The sequence below is a fragment of the Aphis gossypii genome, chromosome 1 (genome assembly GCF_020184175.1).
Source record: "Aphis gossypii isolate Hap1 chromosome 1, ASM2018417v2, whole genome shotgun sequence".
In the NCBI taxonomy this organism is placed as follows: Eukaryota; Metazoa; Arthropoda; class Insecta; order Hemiptera; family Aphididae; genus Aphis; species Aphis gossypii.
In genome coordinates, this window is record NC_065530.1 from 39,242,310 (window position 1) to 39,252,674 (window position 10,365).

Below are 10,365 nucleotides of genomic sequence, written 5' to 3' on the forward strand. Positions count from 1 at the left end.
TTCCTCCAGATATTAAAATACTTAACGGATATTTTAGCCAGAACCAGCGTATTGTATAGTGTTATTTATTTTATTATAAAGGGAATATTATCAATTACCAATATATGATTCCTTGCTGGTCACGGATTCACGGTTAAACGAAAAAAATTCTAGGAAATTACAAAAAGTAAAATAATTATTCATCTATCAAATATTTCTGTTTTTAAATAAGTATTCTAAACGATAGAAATTCTGTTTCTAATTGATAATTTCTATCTGAAATTTTCTACAATTATAATTATAGATTATAATGTGTTCTTAAATCCAACTTATTGGAGAAAAATGTAATCTCATTATTGGATGAAAATGATCATCTATCTTATGATGTCAACTTAGTTTTTACATATTAACTATTGAAATTATAATTTATTTATTTTAAGAAATACCAGGCAATTTACTTTATTATTGGTCCGTTTAAAACTTTAAAAGAATATAAGTGTTACCGCAATTGCCTATACAAGTGTATTACCTACGCGCACTTATGATTGAATAAGTTTTAAACATTTTTAAGCTTTTTACAAAAAAAGTAGGTAATGAAGTTAATAATAAATTATATAGGAAACGTTTTGTGGTAATATGATGTTTGAGGGTTTAATAAAAGGATACATTAGGTTTAGGTGAATGCATATAAGTGAAGCAAAATGTCCCGTAGTGTTTATGTATATTTCTGCGATTTCGTATATTAATTAGCTAAAAATGCAAATTTTTTTCGTGTCATCAAAGTACCTATATCAGTTATTATATTTCTTCTCCAAGTCAAGCACTGCACATAATACATTAACTCGTTTGGCGACGTGTCAGACATTTCGCAAACGGTCGCCATATCATACACACACTGTGTATATGTATTTCTGCAGCGGTAAATAGTTTTTTTTTATATATATATAGGTATATATGTATAATTTTCTGTTTACTGAACGGGCACGCTCATTCGACACAGTGTTCTCAATACATGCAACCGGAACGGTAAAAATCGACCTGCAGATTTTATGTTAGTCAAGTATTTTTACGATTTTCCGTTATTATAATGTGTACATACTTATACTTACAGCTAAATATTTCGATCCCATCGCGGATATCGTCGACCGATAATATTCTCGTATATAATCTAGTCCGGTGCATGACGTACCGATAATATAATACGCATACGTACTACCGGTATTTACGATTTACTTTTGACAACGTATATATCTGAAATCATATATTTACAACTGCTGCAAACATAATATGTATGAATTCAGGACGCGGATACTCACCAGCTATATAGATAATACATAAATATATTATAATGACTTTGCAGCCGGCCGCACTCGAAATTATATTCACGTAAAACGTTCCAATTTTTAGACACAATAAGGACGATCGAGGTGAAGAAATTAAAAACCGTAAATGTAAATCGTCGGACTTGCGATACGTTTGTCGGCTGTCGATAGTCGCGTATATATTATTATCACTTATTGGCGTGTGCCGACTGGCGGTGCCTGCAGTATACCCTATGTATAATATAATATGTAAAAGGCCTAAACCAGCCAAATAACGTTATCGCCGCGCGGAGGTGTAACACGGTAACGACCCGCCCCACTGCACACCGACACCGACCGCAACCCCACTTAAGTCGGGATCATCTGTTCGTGTGCGATGCGTTTGATTAATACCCGCGGGTCCCGTGGAAACTGGCCGTGAACCCGACGCCTACGCGCCAGTTATAATGTTATATTATTATTATTATGTACAGTATATTATACTGCACCGCCGCCGCCGCCGTCCGGTCGGCCGCTGCGCTGTACATTTTAATATACACTTACTTTATAATACATAATAATATTATATGTACATTATTAATGTGTCATTCTCTCACGTGTTCGCCGTGACCGCGTAACTTTGTTATTTTGTTTCGTTCGTATAAAAGACTAAACAAACAGTTTTTACACATCGCAGCGTTGAGAATAATAAACAAAACGTTTAACACGCTGCACTGTTACACCGTGGCACCTTGAAGATAAATAATTATAACATCATAATAGCAAATTCACTAAATTACGAATTAAGCTCAATTAACAATCTGATAAGTTAAGGCCACAGACCTTCAGAGTGGACAATTAAAACTCGAGAATTAGTGTGATGCGGTTTCCGCCTTATATTTATTCTTATAACGCGTGTACCTATACAAGCGTTTAACGAAATCGCGGGCTCCGACCAGAAGTGTGTATTGAGATTTGAGATATTCCATTTTAAATTAACACTGAACGACCTGTATAACATAATGTTATCATTTATCCATTGATATCAGTATACCCAATGTATATGATATAATAAACAGTAAACAACAGTAAACACCATAATGTCTGATGTTTACGTGACGATAACAAATAACAATAATAATAATATATACGCCCAAGTCCTCGTATATGTGTTGATTTTATGATAGTATATAAGTAATTATTTAATGTTTTATAAAACCAATCGTGATTCCTATATAGGTACTATATATTATATAGCGTTGTACACGTCTCGTACATGATGCCACCTGTCGATAATTATCATCATCTCGATAAACGCCACTTGATTTCGCGGCAGCAATACTGCAGTGCTATACATTCGATAAGTCTATATAAGAGTAAATAGGTACACGATGTTTGTATTATTCTAATACGCCCGCGGGACCCACTTGTGAAAAGATTAAATAAATATTTGTTTTACGGCTGCGGCGCCGGCGCCGCTGCAATTGTTTCAATGAAACGAGTTCGCATCATCATCGTATAACTACATACGTATAATAATAATTGTGTATAATGCCTACGCACACAACGTTAAAATATGGTCGGTACGCACCATAAACGTCAAAATCTGTATATCGACCGGATGCGTTCACTTTTACGCCAGACAAAATATAATACGAGAAAAAAGATAATAATAATATGTAATCGACTGCAGAAAACGAGTGTCAACAAACGAACGAAATATTATATTATCATCAGTTGCGTATAAAAACTATATAAATTGTACGTATACGCTCAACGCTAAGCCATTGATTATTTAATTATTGCGTTTGACGCGAGCGTGAAAAACCTTTGTTGCTCGCATCGCGATAAGATGGAAACTGACGTGTGTTGTTTTCGTACATTATGTCGTAATGAGAATGAAAACGAAAACACGGAATATAAATTGCTAACGATGTCGCGCAACCGCCGGCGGCTGCACAGTAGTCGTTCGTGGCCGAGTGAGACAAGTCGGTTGACAACCCGAGGACTGCTGTTGAAGTGTATTAACGTTATTAAAAAGGAAGCGACGCGTGGGCAGCCTCGGCGGCATCGTGATGGGCGTGCATAACACAATAATAATATAACCAAGTATTATTAAATTAAATTTACCGACTCGATACGAAAATATTCCGTCGGATTTGAAGAATTCGGCATTTCGAACCGAAAAAATGTAATGTACTTGTAAGAAGAATTGTAAATAATAAAAAAATATTAAAAAAACGTGGCATTCTTCAGAAGCGTGCGTAAGATAATAATTATTATAATTTATAACAGTTCGTATATACAACTACATCATGACGTATTGAATTCAACGCGGCGCTCGAACGACGAAATATAACGCGCAGCGGGGAGGAAGGGAAGGAAACCGTCCGTTCGATTAACACAATATATAACATGATAATAATTGTTATTTATTATATTATTATTGCAGTGTTTGAGGACGTCCGTCGTACACACGGCGTATGCGATTTCGATCGGTGGAATTATTTTTTAAAACCAATAATATTATGTTATTTACACCGTTACCTACGCCCATCGGTCGGTTTAACCGAGTGGTTATTGAAACGCTATACCATAATATTGTGTACGACGAGGTTAGCGGTTCCTAATAATTTCACATTATCGACGTCTGCCCATTGTGTCTGGTCGCTCGCACTGCAGTGTACGCGTCGCCGTATTATATGTATATATATATGTGTGTGTGCGAGTGTAGGACGATACTTGTCGGCTCATTTGTATTTCGGTTCTCGGCTGTCGGCCCTTTTGTTGTCGGGCTATTTGTCGTGATCCATCCCCTCCTTTTGTAATAAGCCGCTAAAAAAAAATCAAAACGTATATGATATACATGTGTGTGTGTGTGTGTGTGTGTGTGTGTGTGTGTGTGTGTGTGTGTGTGTGTGTGTGTGTGTGTGTGTGTGTGTGTGTGTGTGTGTGTGTGTGTGTGTGTGTAAGCCGTCGAATAGAGAGGGCTGCTGCTGTAGTCATTGTACAAAAGGTGGTATTTAGTCGTTGTACGTATACCTTATTGCCTAACAAAACTCTTATATTATACGACTTTGGCCGACCGGATTTTAATTTTGAAAACGAATGTTAATTCATTAACGAGTTTATCGTGTTTTGATTGGAACGATAATAATACGTAATATTCGTACAACCGTTTTAATATGCTGTATAATATGTACAATAACTAAAACGTCATTATAATATAATAGGTAGTACGTTTGTGTGTAATATGCTACCAAAAAATTATTATCTATACTGTAAATTATTATTATTCCACTGTGCATCGAGTTACAACTATAACATGGTAAATATCTACCTATACATCTATTTGCTTAAGTGTCGGCTATTAAGAACACTAACATAATAATACGACTAAAGCAAACTCGTCATTCATTGGGTATATAAGACACTATAACTATATGTCGTTGTATTATTTATATTCATATGAGACTAAAAACTAATACATAAGCAATATAAGTTTAAGAAAATATAGAAATTACAATAAAACTTGACAACAATGAATATATTATTATCATAAAATGAAAGTAAGTTACAATTATTAAAACTTTTGTAATTAATTAATAGGTATAGTATAAATAACACGCAACATATTTCGTTATTTGTAGCATAAAAAATGGTAACCTCTATCGATTCCGCTAGTATTAACTATACGCCAGTACAGGTAAATAGTTCAAAAACAATATATATCGATTTCACCACTAATCAATTTTTATCTGCGTAGACCAGTGGTAATCCTAATTCATTCTTAACTTTATTAAAAAATAAAATTACTGTTATACTTACATTATGTAACTAATATTTTTGAAAGTAATAGCTCAAGTTTAATAAGTATCTACATTCTACATATTATAAATAGGTATTTAATAAACAAAATGCACATGCTTATAAAACACATAATAAATATTTAATATTAACAATATAACCAACTTGTTTAGTGTAGGACAAAATATATTAGTCGTCTTACGCGTCGATCTCAATTCTCAACGTTATCAGCTAACGATCATAATTCCTAAGTCAATACTTCAGAAAAATCCTCTATAAAACAATATTTTTATTCAGGTACCTATATTTAAAATAAAACTATGTATAGTATTATAGTATTATTATATGTATTCATAATATAGGTATATGTAAGTAAAATCAAACCTTTCCCTTACTCTGTTGATGGCGGAATCAATATCCTACCTTTTTCTCTACCAAAAAAGTTATAAAAAGAATCAATGAAACCCAATACAAATCATATAAATTATATTTTTTTTATTATTTTATCATCGATATTTCAATTGGAAAAATAAATATAATATAATTTTGATCAAAACGGCAAACTTTTAAATAACCGACAATTTGTGTTCAAAATTAAAATTTATCTAACCTGCAAAGTCATAGTTCTGTCGGGAGTTTAAGTACAAAAATACAAAATTTATCTACAAGTGATTGCAATCCACTTATGATCAGAATTCAGAGGTGATGTTTGAGGGTTTCTATTAATTATTATATACCTACTATAAATATTAATATACTATCTATTACACGCCACCCGTTTCCTTGCTGCAGCAACAGTGGTTTTTCATATGTGAACCCGTATTGTTATTATAACAATTCTAGAATTTTTCGCTTCCCTATATTCGTGGACATCCGAAATATTTTTTATCGAACGTCACCCAGATGAAATTTGACTCGATTTCCGGTATGGGTTGTGTGTTGTTAGCGGCCAGCCTTGGCCGATCTACACTCAACACGCGGAGGTCGTTGTCGCCGCTTCTATAGGGTGTCGAACTCTTGCAAAACGAAAAAGAAAATGTGGGCAGTTGTGGTGTATAAACTCACAGGTCAGTCTGGACGGCAGACAAACGGATAAAATATATTTGAACGTAATTATACATAAACATTAACATACACACGAGTTTGGCGCAAGTGCCCCGACATGAAATGATTACTGTCAAAACAATTTTATTATAAGTATACTTGTAAAATACCGATTGAAAAAATATATTATGAATACAAAAACAACGTTTACCCACCTAATAATATAATATTATTGTAAAACGGGTTTTAATAATGTACATAAAAAAAAAAACCAGTCGACAACGGGTCTATAGGTTATAATTCGAGTGTATATACACGATTGGCAAATTTTTCGATTCCATATCAGTTTAATAGTAATAGTCGTGTCTTATGTATATGTACATAATATATATAATATATAACATCATTAAAAAGTGATTATTCTATTTATTATCGTTTCTACTGTTTCGCGGTGTTACGTGCGCGTTTAATGTATATTCGTTTTATAGATCTGCACACTTTCACAAAACGAACACACACGCGATTCCGACTTTTAGAGGCTTTAATGAGCGAATTAACGTTCGGGTTTCCGCAAAAATTCTCGATTTATCGATCTGTTCAATACATGTTTTCGTATATATATAGGTTCTGTGGGAAACATAATAATATATTATGTACAGTAGGTATATACACATACGACGAATGCCTTCGAGGGGCCGGGCCGCCAGACGAAGGGTGGGCGCTCTTTTAGGTCTTCTAATTTTTGTTCCCCGTACGTTTCTTCGGTATAATAATAATAATAAACATATATAACGCGATATATACAAAATAAGAACGGCGGCATTCAACCTGCGCCACGTATATACATAATAGAATCAGCTGCTCGTGTATTTCCGATACATTTCGTCGAGCGAAGGAGGAACACGGTTTTCACCGATACATAATATAATGCGTGTACGCGCGCGGGCAAAACTACGCGGAGAAAAAAAAAGTACACATAAATTATTTTACGCTTGTCGTCCGCGTGTCAGCTATACGCATTGGCCGTTCGAAACTAGTTCACGATAATGTTATAATTTTACTTATTATATTATTGCAGGTACCTATATATATGTTGTACTGTTATATTATATATTATTATTTTGTTGCGTCGAACACGGATATATTTGCATTTTACATACCGTCCTCGCATAACTCGGAAAGACGTATATATTAATATCGCTCTGTATATATAATGCCTACACTCGTATAATACCTATATATTATAATACGTATATAATATGTCATGTGTGAGTGCGCGCGTGCATTATACGTATATTGCGGCTCGCAACGACGTGGCGTACACCTACCTACGGTAAAAGCTAAAAAAAAAAACGTATTAAAATATATAATATGAATCGTTTTTGTAAACATTTCACGGTGCTGCTGTAGGTAAAAAACGCAAATATTGTTTTACATATTATAATATACGAAATGTGTCGCCGACTCGACGAAAAACAATGGTAGTTGACCCAATGGTTCTCAAAATGTTTACATAATAAATCGGAGATGTGTATTATTATTATTATTATCATTATATAGTCCACTGCAGTATAGAGTAAACCAGTAGTGATTGCGAGTAACCCTTCGTTAGTGTTAATGAACCGACCCAAGGTCACGTAAACTGTACATTTTCTACATATAATATATATATATATATATTGTTCAACAATCAATATTTTGTTTGTCGTTGTATCTACAGCACACACACACGACATAATTCGTTCTGCAGACTTCATGATTATACTGCTGTTCCTTTAATCCGTAACGTTATTATATTTACGAAAATGTAATCGCCGTATACTTGCTTACTATGTAATATTATTATAATGTATAATATTATAATATATATATATTATTATTTTGTTGCGTCGAACACGGATATATTTGCATTTTACATACCGTCCTCGCATAACTCGGAAAGACGTATATATTAATATCGCTCTGTATATATAATGCCTACACTCGTATAATACCTATATATTATAATACGTATATAATATGTCATGTGTGAGTGCGCGCGTGCATTATACGTATATTGCGGCTCGCAACGACGTGGCGTACACCTACCTACGGGTAAAAGCTAAAAAAAAAAACGTATTAAAATATATAATATGAATCGTTTTTGTAAACATTTCACGGTGCTGCTGTAGGTAAAAAACGCAAATATTGTTTTACATATTATAATATACGAAATGTGTCGCCGACTCGACGAAAAACAATGGTAGTTGACCCAATGGTTCTCAAAATGTTTACATAATAAATCGGAGATGTGTATTATTATTATTATTATCATTATATAGTCCACTGCAGTATAGAGTAAACCAGTAGTGATTGCGAGTAACCCTTCGTTAGTGTTAATGAACCGACCCAAGGTCACGTAAACTGTACATTTTCTACATATAATATATATATATATATTGTTCAACAATCAATATTTTGTTTGTCGTTGTATCTACAGCACACACACACGACATAATTCGTTCTGCAGACTTCATGATTATACTGCTGTTCCTTTAATCCGTAACGTTATTATATTTACGAAAATGTAATCGCCGTATACTTGCTTACTATGTAATATTATTATAATGTATAATATTATAGTATATATATATTATATCAAATAACAACGACTCGACGTTATTCATTCGGTGACGACATAGGTATTGGACGGATGGAGACTATAAGGCATTTGTTTTCACGGACGTTCATCGGCACTCGATTACCTATCGTACATGAAAAAAAACCGACCTGACCATAGACCGGAAAAAAAAATATACAAACACTTTGCTCACATTTTGTTCGTCCGACATCAGCAGCTATAGGCTGCAGCTAATAACAACCTCGTAATAGACGTGTATATAATTTTTCGAATGTATATCGTAAATAGTTGCTAACGGCAGCGATATTCTTTAAGTATTCTTCAGTGCGTGTAAAAATGTCTACGCGCATACCTGCACTCGTTAGAATAAAAAAAATAATACTAACGGTTGCTCCTTTTATTGATGCTACTACCTATACATCTATTTCGTGTTGCAGTGCGCGTACACCGCGCTCGGCTAGAGAAACGAAACGGAAAAAAAAACACTGTAGTTCACTAGTTCTTACGGTTTTTAACAGCTATTGAACGATTTCAATTTTTGTTTTTTTTTTTTTTTTGTTTTTTTTTTTTCGTTAGTTTTCGAATATCATCGGTACTTTATGTTAGATACTTTAAACTGCTGTATCGGGGAAAAAAAAGCCAATACCAATTAAATATTTTAATTATTCCGAGACTTCAACGTATATAGTATTATCGGTTAATTTCGGCGAGACGCGATTAAGGCGTGGGATGCTAATTCCGTCAGATTCTTAAAAATAAAACGATTAAAACTATTGATTCATTATAGTTAATTACAGTTTTTTTTTTTTACTTAATACACCTAGTATAATATTTGAGTTGATAATTCTATTTCTTTAAATTACATTATTAACTCCAAAAGTGTATGCGGCAAAGTATTGAGAATATAATATTAATTGTGCAATGGGATTTCAATGTAAAACATACCGGCTATACCATTTCCAAAAAATATAATCAATATTGAGTTTTATACGTCAAGTTTTATAGTATTAATGATAAGGGATTCTATGGCATAAAAATCGTTATATTTTGATAAAACATATGCGAGTTGGTCTATGTCTATGTTAAATTTACCTCGACTTTTCATGATTAGTGCAAAACGCACTATTTCATTCGAAGCAATTAATAATTTCAAAATGAACTATTTAAAAATTATATCAAAACGCACTGCAGTTATTCAGTGTACACTATAATATTACATACATATTACCTATAAATCAAAATGTATACTATTAAAAAATGTTATTTTTCTAGTTTGAGGCAAACATTTCTAATTCCAACTGTTAACATTAATTCATACGTGATACATTTTTAAAAAATGTACCATTTTAATATGTAAAATATATACTTTACTAATAGTTAATAATATTACCTAAGTATAAAAAACTAGATATCATTATGTTTTGTTATTTACTAGTTTGCACGACTGATAAGGTTCTATTTTTTTCTTGACCATTTCTTGCATTGGTAACAAAACTTAATCCGAAAATACTTGACATGTTTTTGCAAAATCAAGAGTTTTAAAATTAGATGAAAATGGAGATAATTTTGAATCGAAGCCCCTGAATTAGAGTACAAAAAATTATAAATTATAAT

At 33.0% G+C, this 10,365-nt stretch overlaps 1 long non-coding RNA gene across 1 annotated transcript; it reads right to left on the reverse strand.

Annotated features, from left to right (window-relative positions):
* Nucleotides 1-670: 670 nt before the first annotated feature.
* LOC126548971 (uncharacterized) lies at nt 671-1,692 on the reverse strand. The gene is made up of 3 exons (XR_007603096.1): nt 1,296-1,692; nt 1,089-1,230; nt 671-1,017 (listed from the first exon to the last, which is right to left on the reverse strand). It is a non-coding gene; the product is annotated as an uncharacterized LOC126548971 (long non-coding RNA).
* Between the last annotated feature and the right edge of the window lie 8,673 nt (nt 1,693-10,365).